Source organism: Erpetoichthys calabaricus, chromosome 13 (genome assembly GCF_900747795.2).
Source record: "Erpetoichthys calabaricus chromosome 13, fErpCal1.3, whole genome shotgun sequence".
NCBI lineage: Eukaryota > Metazoa > Chordata > Cladistia > Polypteriformes > Polypteridae > Erpetoichthys > Erpetoichthys calabaricus.
Genome location: NC_041406.2, coordinates 139725914 through 139738475, shown reverse-complemented (window position 1 = coordinate 139738475; position 12562 = coordinate 139725914). Strand labels below are relative to the sequence as shown.

Here is a 12562-nt window from a genome sequence, read left to right as displayed (position 1 = left end):
CTGTGTGATGTGTGATGAAAATTCCCTCACAGCATCTCCAAAGGATTTTAATCTGGGCTTGGACTTGGCCACTCCGGAGCCCTCCATTTTTTTCTTTTCAGCCATTCCTTAGTGGATTTACTGATATGCTTAGGGTTATTGTCATGCTGCTATGGCCCACACTCAGTTGGACAATGACAATGTTCTGACAGAGGGTCTCCCATTATCGTCAAGTGCCTTCTGGTATAATGAAGAATTTCTAGTGAATTCTATGAGGCCACAAAGCAGTCCCAAACCAAAACATTTCCATCACCATGGTTTACAGATGCTATCAGGTTCTTCTGGTCAAATACTTTCTTTGGTTTGCACCAGGCATGTCTCCTGACACTGTGTGGCCAAATAACTGTACACAGTATTTGCCCGGGCTGTCTAAAAAACATTGTTCTAGAAGGCCCAGTTCTTTCCCTAGGTGTCCATGCCGCAATGCTCTTTATCAACAGTAAAGGTTTCCTCCTGACACATCTCCTATGTAGATCTAACTTGTACAGCCTCTTTCTAATGGTAGACCCATGCACATTGACATCAGCTGTGGCAAATGCTACTTGGAGGTCCTGTAATGAAATTCTGGGCTTCTTAGGGAATTCCATTAGCAACTTGCATTCTGCTTTCAGGCTGAACCTTCCGGGACAGCCTGGCCAGGACACTGTCAATTGAAGTGATCTGATCAATTTCCAATTGTTTGGTTAATTTTTTTTAATCTCTTCCAGGACTCTCAAGTATCACGAACCTTCTTTCTGAAGGCCTCAGGGAGCTCTTTTGACATTGGCATGGTGATGACACAAACTTCAAAAACAAGCAAACCAAACTAAATGCTTGATGTTTAAATAAGAGGACTAGTTCAGACAAGATCTCCTCTCATGACGTTGTAATCATCTGTACTGGGCTCATATTTGAGGTAGTTTATATAAAAAAAAGGGTGTCTACTTATTTTATCCTAATGCAAAATTTGTATTTATGTTTATTTAAAATTCTACAATAGATTACAAATTGCAAGCGTTGTATGATTTTCATTATATCAACTTTATCTATAAAAGTTGAGAGCATGCGCCGATATGATAGCACCTTGCCGCACCCACCACACGACAAACCACCTGGATTGGGACCCGAGTGCAGCGGGTGACACCTTGGCTCTACAGATAATGTTTAAGACCAGACCAGATGCCGAGTAGGATCAGGGAGGCTGAGGCCTTTCCCAGAAAGCACAGGGCACACGGCAGGAATGATAACTAGACAGGGTGCCAGCAGAGCTATGAAGTAGGTACAGAAAACGTTCCACTCCAACTCCAACTGTTAACACCTGAATTTCTAGTACCACCGTCTTCAACTTCTCTATTTGTAATTAGACTAACATACAGTATCTACAGTGCGAACCGAAAGGACACAACATACGAGATATGTCATCACTGCCATCGTGAATCATTAAGCTACTTTTCAAGCATTAAAACCTGTTAAAGTTTGGGTTTAAAGGCGATGCTGCAGTTTTATAATCTTGTTCATTAAATACTTAAGGTTATATTTTTACCAGAAGACTAGAAAAAAAGTAGTTTAATTGATTTAGTATAGGTGAAATTGGACATTTTAACACAAGATTACAATTTACACTTCGTTTAGAATGTCCTTTGGTAATATCACAAGACCAGACTGGATTTATTAAAGGCAGACACTTCGCTTTGACGCCTGTTTAATGTAATATATTCACCCATAAAGTCCAACACTCCAGAGATGATATCATTAAATGCAGAAAAAGCATTTGATATGGTTGAATGGAACTAGCTCTTGACTAAATTGGAGAAATTTGAGTTTGGCCCGAACATATGTGCATGGATTAAACGCTGTATACCTGTCCAGAAGCTTCAGTTTGTATTAACAACATTATTTCAGACTACTGATGCTCCTTGTCACCACTGTTTTTTGCCATCGCCATTGAGCCACTGGCAGTTCACTTTCGAAATGCTTATGAAATAAAAGGAATGATCAGAGAAGTACTTGAACAGAAAATTTCACTATATACAGATGATATGGTACTAGAATCAGTACATTTTTATCGACCCCGACTCCTGCAACCCAACAATTTAATACTCCAACTCCACAGCCCTAGGTGCAAGTCCATCACAGGATAAACACATTCACAAACCACACACACACACACTTGGGTCAATTTAGTGCCCCCCCAATCCACCTTACCTGCATGTCTTTGAAATGTGGGAGGAAACTGAAGCACCTGGAAGAAACCCACAGAGACATAGGGATACGATACAAATGTCACACAGTGAGAACCCAGGATGGGAACCCTGGTCTCCATACTGTGAGGCAGCAGTGCTACTCCTGTGGCCCTGTGGTATGTAAATCAAAAAATTCACTGTGTCCAAGAAGTGATCCTTCACTGTGTTTTCTAAATGCAGACGAGTGGGTGTGGCACTCTAAAAGTAGCCAACAAACAAGGCTTTGTTTCCCACAGTGAAGCATTCTCATGTCTCCTTTATGGTGAAGAGTACATTTTCCTCACCTGGTCGAGGTCTGCTAAATTTTTAGGTAATGCCTATAGATTACTATATAAAGTAATTCAAATAAGCCATGCTCATCCTATTGTTAAACATTATTAACAAATACTTTCACTCCCACCTCTACCATGTACAGTAGTCCTCTGGTAAATTCTTCCCACGCTTTTTACAGGATTTGCCACAACTTTTATTTTGCTTGCTTTCTGTTCTTTTCCCTGAGCAAGTGATCCCATAAGGCCCTGAGATGAACACTCCGACACTGGTAGCATTCCATCAGCAGATTTCTGCTCAAAGCAGATCTTAACCTTGCCGAATGACGACATTTAGGCCAATAATTCTTTGTCCTAAAAGGACAACATGATAAATGAAAATTAGTTTCTATTTCCCAGCAGTCAGCATTGCTGCAATTTTGACCAGGTTCCCAACAATACTGGCAGAAATGCAAAACCAGACTATGACAGAGCTGCTACTGTGACTCCGAGAAGGCGGCACTCAGGGATCAGCGTACTTCTCGCCAAATCTTCTGACATACAGGCATCTTTAAAAAGCAAAAAAATTAAAAAACATAACTCGTCCAGGTCTGGCCAGGCCAGCAAATTCAGCACAAGAGATGACCGTTTGATACTAAAAGAAGTCTCCAAGAACCCCAAAATTTCACTTTTGGGATTTACAAGTAACTCTTGCAAAAGTTGGAGTCAAAGTGCAGGCTTCTATAATCAGAAACAGAATGGACAAATGTGACGTGCATGTGAGGCCTATGAGGTTGGTAAACGGCCCACCTATGCGTGACATCAAACATCTGCGGTAATCGAACAGCCATGACTGGCGGAGAATAAGCCAGTTAACACAAACCCAGCAAATTTAGACCTGAGAAAATGCCAATCACATCCGATAAAAACAATCATGAAACTAAACCAGGCACTCAAAAGAAATAAAAAGGGGCTCAATCAAGTTATGACTGTCACAGCCAGTGTCAGATTTTTTAACAATGTTGTATTGTATATCAAAGCAACCGGTGTCCCCAAGAACCCCAAAATTTCATTTTGGGATCTGCAAGTAACTCGTGCAAAAGTTGGAGTCAAAGTGCAGGCTTCAATAATCAGAAACAGAATGGACAAATGTGATGTGCACGTGAGGCACCTGTCTATGGATTAAAAGACTTCCTGACAGACCGCACACAAAGGGTTAGGGTGGGCCCTCACATCTCCTCAGCCATCAGCATCAGCTCTCCTCAGGGCTGTGTGCTGAGCCCCCTGCTCTTCACGCTGTACACACATGACTGCGCCCCACCCACCACAGCAACACCATCGTCAAATTTGCAGACGACACCACTGTGGTGGGGCTCATCTCTGGGGAGGAGGAGTCCGCCTACAGGGACAAAGTGGAGCAGCTGACAGCATGGTGCACTGACAACAACTTGCTCCTGAACACAATTAAGATCAAGGAGCTCGTTGTGGAATTCAGGAAAAAGAAAATGGACATCAAACCACTCTACGTCGGAGGGGACTGTGTAGAGAGGGTGTCAGACTTCCACTTCCTGGGAGTCCACATCATGGAAGACCTGTCCTGGGGTGTGAACACAGCGGAGCTGGTGAAGAAGGCTCAGCAGAGAGTCCTCAGAAAAAAATAACATCCCCCAAAAACTGCTGGTGTCCTTCTATCGCTGCTCTATTGAGAGTATCCTGTACTACTGCCTCTGCGTGGGGTTTACCAGCTGCACAATCGTGCAGAGGAAAACACTTGAGCGGATCGTAAAGACTGCCCAGCAGATCATCGGCTGTTCTTTGCCTTCTCTGGATGAACTGCACAGCTCTCGCTGCCTCAGGAAAGCAGAAAACATCTTGAAAGACTCCTCACACCCCGCTCATGACATGTTCCAACTATTGACATCAGGCAAAAGATATGAGAGCATCAAAACAAAGACAAATAGACTGAATAACAGTTTCTACCCTGTTGCTATTAACCCCTTAACCGCCCTCTGCCGGATATATCCGGCACCGTTGTTTTATTGCTAACGCCATACTGCCGGAATTATCCGGCACATTTGCCTGTGGTTATATGAATGCCTGGCAAGTAGTATAACTGACGGTTTGGCGTGGGTATTATTACTACGTTGTATTTCGACAAGTCTGTGGTTGTTTTGGCCGGTCATGTGACGTGATTCGCATGTAACAGCTGTGAATATGGAGAAACGTAAACTGACTTCAAGTGAGGCTTTGCAGGCGATTTTGGACAGTTCTGATCATGATTGTAGCAGTTCTGAAGAAGATTTTAGCGACAGTGATGAGCAGCAACGTGCTCTGCATGATACTGTGAATGAAGACGCATCGGATGACGGCGCCGAGTGGGTGTATCCCCAGCATCTCTGCTGGGCTGCTGCCCGTGGTGAACTACCTTTTCTGCATTCGTTTGAGGGAACGTGTGGCTTTATTGTTGATGTAAACAATTACACTGCTGAGCAGTTTTATGAGCTGTTTGTGTCACCTGATTTGATCAGACATTTTGTTCATCAGACAAATCTGTATGCAGCACAGTTTATTGAGAAAAATCCCAATTTACCTCCACATTCCCGTGTTTGTGCTTGGTTTGACACTGATGAAAACGAAATGAAAAAATTCATTGGGATTTTGATGTTGATGGGAATAATCAGAAAACCAGATATTGAGATGTACTGGTCTACAGATCCTATGTATGAAACACCTATTTTTGCAGCTGTCATGACACGTAACCGATTCTCTTTGCTGCTGAAATTCTTTCATTTGAATGACAACAGAAACGAGCCAGATAAGAAAGATCCAAACCGCGACCACTTGTTCAAGCTACGTCCTTTGATTGATCATTTATTTGAAGCATTTCAGTTGCCCTACATGCCAGGACCGTCAGTTGCAGTTGATGAAAGTTTATTGTCGTGGAAGGGCCGCTTACAGTTTCGACAGTATCTACCATTGAAAAGGGCACGGTTTGGTATCAAGATGTTTTGCTTAGCTGAGAATTCAGGTTACATTTATAGATTTCGTGTATACACTGGCAACTTGCACAACATTTAGTGGTCAATACTGCTTGAATAAATGTAAAAAATGTAAAAAAAATGTAAAAAAGTAAAAAAACGAAAATTGTTCAGATTTCGCCTGGCGTGGGGAATATTTAGGGAGTTGGCGGTTAAAGGGTTAATTAGGACACTGAATGCCACCTAATCACCTCCAATACAACAGTGCAATAGATGACATCTTGTGCAATAGTGTTCATGTGCAATTCAGGTCTTATGTTGAATGTTTGTGTTGTGCCTTATTTCTTCTTATCCTTTTGTAATTATATTTATTTATATTTTGATACCACAGGGACTGCACCTAATTTCACTGTATTTGTTACAATGACAATAAAGATATTCTAATAAAATTCTAATAAAAAAAGCCTTTCCTGTCCAAAAATAACATCAAAGCAAGACTACAGTTTTGTCATTGAACATCTAGTAAAAGACCAGGCCCTTCTGGAACAATGTGTTCTGAATAAAGGGAATCAAGAGTTATTTGGCCACAGTAAATATGGGCATGTTTAATGCAAACCGAAGGCAGCACTTCAGAAGCAGAAGCTTATAGCAACTGAAGCACGTGGTGGAAATGTTATGGTTTGGGGATGCTTTGCTGCTTCACGGCCCGGGCAGCTAACAGTCATCGAGTTAATTATGAATTGTGCATGATATGAAGTGTGCTTGACAAGAATGTGAGATGATCCATCGAAAGGCTCAAATTAAACCAGAAATTGGTCTTTTAACAACACAGTGATCCAAAGGACACTAGCAAATCCATCAAGGAATGGCTCAAAAAGTAGAAGTGGAGGATTATGGACAGGCCTACTGAAAGCCCTAATTTGCATCCTATTGAAATGCTGTGGAGATCTGGGGACCTGGGTTCACTTCCCGGGTCCTCCCTGCGTGGAGTTTGCATGTTCTCCCTGTGTCTGCGTGGGTTTCCTCCGGGCGCTCCGGTTTCCTCCCACAGTCCAAAGACATGCAGGTTAGGTGGATTGGCGATTCTAAATTGGCCCTAGCGTGTGCTTGGTGTGTGGGTGTGTTTGTGTGTGTCCTGCGGTGGGTTGGCACCCTGCCCGGGTTTGGTTCCCTGCCTTGTGCCCTGTGTTGGCTGGGATTGGCTCCAGCAGACCCCCGTGACCCTGTGTTCGGATTCAGCGGGTTGGAAAATGGATGGATGGATGAAATGCTGTGGGATAATTTGAAACTCACCCGCACATATCTTAAGGAACTTTGAATGGAGAAGTTTTCAAAAATTTCAGTAAGTAAAATGTCAGAAACTCTTACTAGAAGTCATTCCCGCCAAACGGGGTAAGAGAGGACTTACTGTTTTATCAGTATACCCTCTCACCTATTGATATTTTTGAATGAAATGAATGAATGAAAAAGGAAAGTTTCCTCATATTTTGTTCACGTATATCATCTTTAGGCACTGTTTGACAGTTCATTTTATATATTTATATACAATTTTATACATTTTAATAAATATACACACACACACATACATACATACATATACAGTATACATACATACACACACACACACACACACACACACATATATATATATTATAAACGTCTACGCGTGGAAGTGTGTGCGTCTGTCTGGCCCAGAAGTGAGAGGTGGAGTTGGGGTTAGGGCTCCACCTCCGAAGAAACAAAAAATCGCTTAAGGAAATACATAAGTGAGGCAAGCACGTTGGCAAAACGAAACCTTGGAAGAAACAGACAACTCGCTTAGCCACTTAATACACAAGCAAGGCAAGAACGTCGGCAAAATGAAAACCTCCTAGGAGAAAGACACCCAGAGTAGTTCCTTTAAATTACCTGACATCTCTACGTTTCTAGGACCCCAGGTTGCTTACACAGCTAGTAGAAGTGGTGCTTTGCTACAAGTACTTCAGTTCCACATAATGACAGGCTGGACTGGTCTCAGAACACCGATGAACTACATAAGAAAGTCAAAACAGACTGCATTCCTTTAATGTGGGAAATGACATCCATTACATACTCTACAACTGTGTGACAGCCAAGGCATTTTTTTTTTCACATTAAGACAGGCCCAACAAATCAAACAAATTAAAAAGGGCAGGCTTGGTTATGGGATGCACCCTGGACCCAATGGAAGCCACAGCAGAGCAGAGAATTAAAACAAAACTGAGTGCCACTATAAACAATGCTGTATATCACCTCTCACATTAACGCTGAGGACTTTCAGCCAATTAATTATTCAGCTGAAGTTGGTCAAGAGGCACTACTGGGGTTCCTTCTTCCCAACAGCAATACACCTTTATGATGCCTTAATGTGATCATAACTTCGGCTGTTGTTCAGAAAGCGGACGCCACTTGGTTGTTTCACAAAAATTAAGATTAGGTATACAAGTAGGTTTCACATTTCTGTTATCATTTTAGCCCTAAAATAGTGATTTAACATCAGGGACCTATTTTATTGACCTTAAGGTTAGGGCAAGGGGAAGGCCGTCTCAAGTGGCGTCCGCTTTCTGAACAAGACCCCAAAAATTCTCTTTTTAGTCATTCTGTTGTATATTTAATGGGTTTCTGTAAAAAAAGTTAAACTTCCCCAAATACAGTTCTACCTAAAATTTCCATAAATATTTATTACTAAAGTCATATTTGACCACACTTGTTCTGCTATTGGAATAAATCAGGGGTGGCAAACTCCAGTGCCGCAGTGGCTGCAGGTTTTCATTCTGACCCTTTTCCTAATCAGTGACCAGTTTTCACTACTAATTAACTTCTTTTTCCCTTCATTTTAATAGCCCTGTTTTTAAGGATTCAGTGCTCTGAATTAATCATTTTCTTCATTAAATGACAGCCAAACAGAAATCAAATGTGAAACAAGTCAATGGCTGACCAGCTAAATTGGGGCTTCAAACTCCAACTAATTTCACTCCAACCAGTTTCTTAATGAGAAGCCAATTCTTTCTGTTAATTAAACTCATTTAATTCTATGGCTTGTTGCTGCTCTCATTCTGACACAGTAAACATTCCCATAACTGTCGATTTTCTCTTTTTTCTAAGAACATTGTCAAAATGTTTTGGGGACCTCAGAGATCAACCTTACCGAGACCTTCACCCTTCTTTATTTTCAGATATTGTGTGATGGGCACGGGTGAGATGGTCATGTGGCATCTTGTTTTGTGTCTCATTAATGTTTAGCAGGGAATTAAAGAAACTAAGGGGCCTGAATCAAGTTAATTAAAATTAAGGCAAAAATAAGTTAATTAGCAGCAAACACTAATGAAGAAGATGGTTAGAACGAAAACCTGCAGCCACTGCAGCACTCTAGGACTGGAGTCTGCCACCCCTGGTATAGATATATACCAATGACAAAAAAAACGTTTTTAAATATATCCATCCATCTATTCATGTCAATCCTGCTTATCAAGCACAGGAGAACACTTATATTTGAAGATATTAATAAAGGCACACTGGTGTGTCACCAGCATTTAAACTTGCCATTTAATAAATGTTGTGGCTTGACTACAAACAAATACATGAATGGTTAGGACAAGTACAGTACTATTATACCGTTGTGCCAAAGTACACGACTCAATGTAATACCTGTGCAATATGGCCGCCATTAAGGCCTATGAGGATGTTAAATGGCCCACATACGCGTGACGTCAAATATCTATGGTACTCGAACAGCAGTGGCTGGCAGAGAATAAGCCAGTTAACGCAAACCCATCAAACTTAGACCTGAGAAAATGCCAGTCACGTCCGACAAAAACAAACAATCATCAAACTAAACCAGGCACTCAAAAGAAATAAAAAGGGTCTTGATCAAGTTATGACTGTCACAGCCAGTGTCAGATTTTTTAACAATGTTTTATCGTACTGTATATCAAAGCAAGCGGTGTTGTTGACTCCTAGTGAAAGGTAAACCGGACACCGGTGGGAAACGAAGAAACGACAGCCTGAGCCAAACAAATGTTTTTATCGGTTTATTCGACAGAGGTTCAGACGGGTTTTAAGGTTTCGATACAGACGAATAATAACTTCAGGGACCCGCCCACTCTCATGAAGTAAACGGCCATCCGTTACCAAAAGATTTTAAATGTGCAGAACCGCTGTAACGTAAAGCAGTGGTTGATGTCACGTCGACTTAATGAAAAGGCTTACCTCTGTGCTTGCGAACTCCGGCACTTCGTCGATCGGCCACGTTCATTCAAGAAATTTTCCAGCGAAAACCCTCAACACTGGACGATAACAGCGGCAACCAGGTCTAAATATTCGTTTTAGACCCCCAAATTGGAGAAAGGGTGTGTTACATCCTGAAAAAAAGGGTAAAAAGAACTCGGCGCCTCCAGCTCAGTAAGTTGTCTTTCGCGCACTAGACACGTTTAAACAAAACCTCCAATCGGCCGCTGTTAGGCGCCATTCGTTAGGGGCGGAGATGCGTCAGCTGGGAGCGCTCATTGGGTGCTGCAGAGGACGAACACGATTGGTTAGCTTTGCTGTCGCTCCAGAGAGAGTCGGTCTGTAGGGAAGATGCAATGTAAGAGGCGCTTTTATCGTTTCGTTTGCCGCTCCCTAGTGCAGTGATCAGAGCTGCTATTCTATGGGGTTCAATACCCAGCGTCTAGCGTTCAACACCCAGTATCTACACGTTCTTCTTGTAATGTTATGTTAGTTTTTTCCCCCTCGGGATATTCCACGTTTCATTCTACATCACATGGACGCGTGGGTGGATTTAGTTTATTGGAGATCCGAATCTGGTCCTGTGTGAATCTGTCTAAACACCGTTGGACTTGCACCCCATCCAGGTTTTTTTGATGCAGTTGTGACAGGATCGTGAACTACATCAGGATTAGTTGGGTTTGAGTATGTTATGTTAATAGTAAATGATTTCAAACTTCCCGTTTTGTGTTTTTATATTTTCAAATCTCTTTTAGATTACTTAAGTACAGTCGACCCGTCCAATTGCGGCTAATGCCACTCACTTTGATATGTTTTCCCTGCATCTTTATGACTATGTGGTTGGATGGATGGACTGGGTTGGAAATATGCACAATAATGATGTTTGTTGATTTCTCCACTGCCTTCAGTACCATCCAGCCATCCTTGTTAAGAGGTAGAGCAGGAGCTATGCAGGTGCATGCTGGATAATCGGCTGTCTTTAAGGCAGAGGTCAGTTTGTGAGACTCAAGGACTGTGTGTCTGATGTGGATGGGAACAACACTAGAGCACCACCAGGAACAGTCCTGTCTCAATTTCTCTTCATCCTGTACACCTCTCTGCCCTCCATTAAAAACATCTTTATAATGCAATGCATCCACAAAGCATTGTTAAGGACATCTCCCACCCTTCGTTTCCTTGAGATTCAAAAACTTCTGATCTGGGAATCTGTGGTTTTCTTATGCAGTACCATTTCTGATGTTTGTAATTTCATCATCAGCATCAATTGGCTGCATGTTTCATTTTGACTGTTGGCAGATTTCATGCAGTCAAGAACAAGCTTTCTGCACGTCTCCCAATCCTGTGCCACCTTTTTGTTCTCATGTGGGTAGAGTCGTACTACTTTACTGGTGATGTTGTCGATGTGCAGCCAGAATCGTATTGGGCGCCCTAGTTTTGGGAATTCCCATTCATTCTGATGGTTGTTAGAGGGCACATCTTCTGGTAAGTTCTGATGGGTCTCAGTATAGTATATGTCCTACTCATAAAAGTTGCCTTTTTGGTGAGAGTTTCTGAGCGTGGGTCTCAATTCAGTTGCTTGTAGATATGTTTGAAGTATGGTCGATATACCTTAATCCAAGCATGATTTTATAATAATTTGTTGCATAACTGTCTAGGATTCTTTTGACTTGATCATTAAGAGTCGATGTTTTGCTACCACATAGAAGGAGACTCGGACATGAGGTGTTGAAAATCCAGATCTTAAATTCACACGATATGTTCTTGGCTTGCTGGATGCATTTGAGCTTCCAGGAGGCTGTCCAGGCTTGAGCCTTTTCGAACTTTGATGTTGTTAACTGCATTGGCAAGCATTGATCTGAGTTATTTGAAGTCGTCTATGATCTCCTCCATTCAGAGTTAGCAGGAGCTGTGGGCTGAAATCGGGATTTATTAAGTTGTTAATAACTTTATTTTCAAAGCCATCTTGTTTTGGTAACGTTTGCCATCATTTTGAGGGCTTTCATTACCATTGCCTGGTAATACTCATTTCAAGCTCCAGGAGATGGCATAGATGACATCATTGCAAGACAAAGTGTAAAGGTCCCTTCTCAAAATCCCCAAAGTATCCAAGATTGGATAAAATTACTGCCGACTACATGTGAATCTCATTGTTATTTGGGTGTTAGATCCCTGTTTGATATGAGACTTCTTGTTTTGGTTTTGATGATCAGTTCTTGACTTCAGCTTTGTTTTGTTTTTTTTTGACCATTGCCATTCTCCCAGTTTCCCCTTTCAAATTTCCTACTTTCTCCTTCAAGATGGTACAGTAATCAACAAATTATGAAGTTTGTCTTCCTTTAGAAAGCTACACCAGGCTGCCTAAAACATCTTCATAGTCTCTTCAGACTTGTACCTGTCATCATCAAAGACAATAATTTAGAAGGATTCATCGTGTCGCAGCTTTCAGGAAACCAAAGTTCCATTTTTTTTTGTATGAATTTGTTTGGACATTTGCTGCTTTCCATACTCGTAGGTCTTTAATATGCAAATAAGAATATACACTTTTAGATAAATGTCTCTTATTCAATGTCATCTGCACTTTGGACATATGTATTACACAGCCTTAATAAAATATTAAACCTGGAATTGTTTCCATTCACAGCGATCAACATTCTGATAGAAACGAAGAAACGTAAATGTTACCTATTTTTTAATAAAAGAATAGAAAAAATTCAGAAATGACAGAAAAGGTTTACCAAAAAAGCATGTTTATTTAATGAATATCTGATCATGAAATATAGTTCATAAAACATCAATCTTGAGGGTTCCTTGGGACCAAGTTTGTGAACTA

General features: G+C 41.4%; 1 protein-coding gene across 1 annotated transcript in view; it reads right to left on the bottom strand.

The window, feature by feature from the left end:
• Positions 1-9970, bottom strand: part of cep192 (centrosomal protein 192) — a 79796-nt gene extending 69826 nt beyond the window's left edge. Inside the window, exon 1 of the mRNA XM_051935976.1 lies at positions 9715-9970. The gene's annotated coding sequence lies outside the window, so the exon portion shown is untranslated. The remainder of the gene's footprint in view (positions 1-9714) is intronic.
• Positions 9971-12562: the final 2592 nt, after the last annotated feature.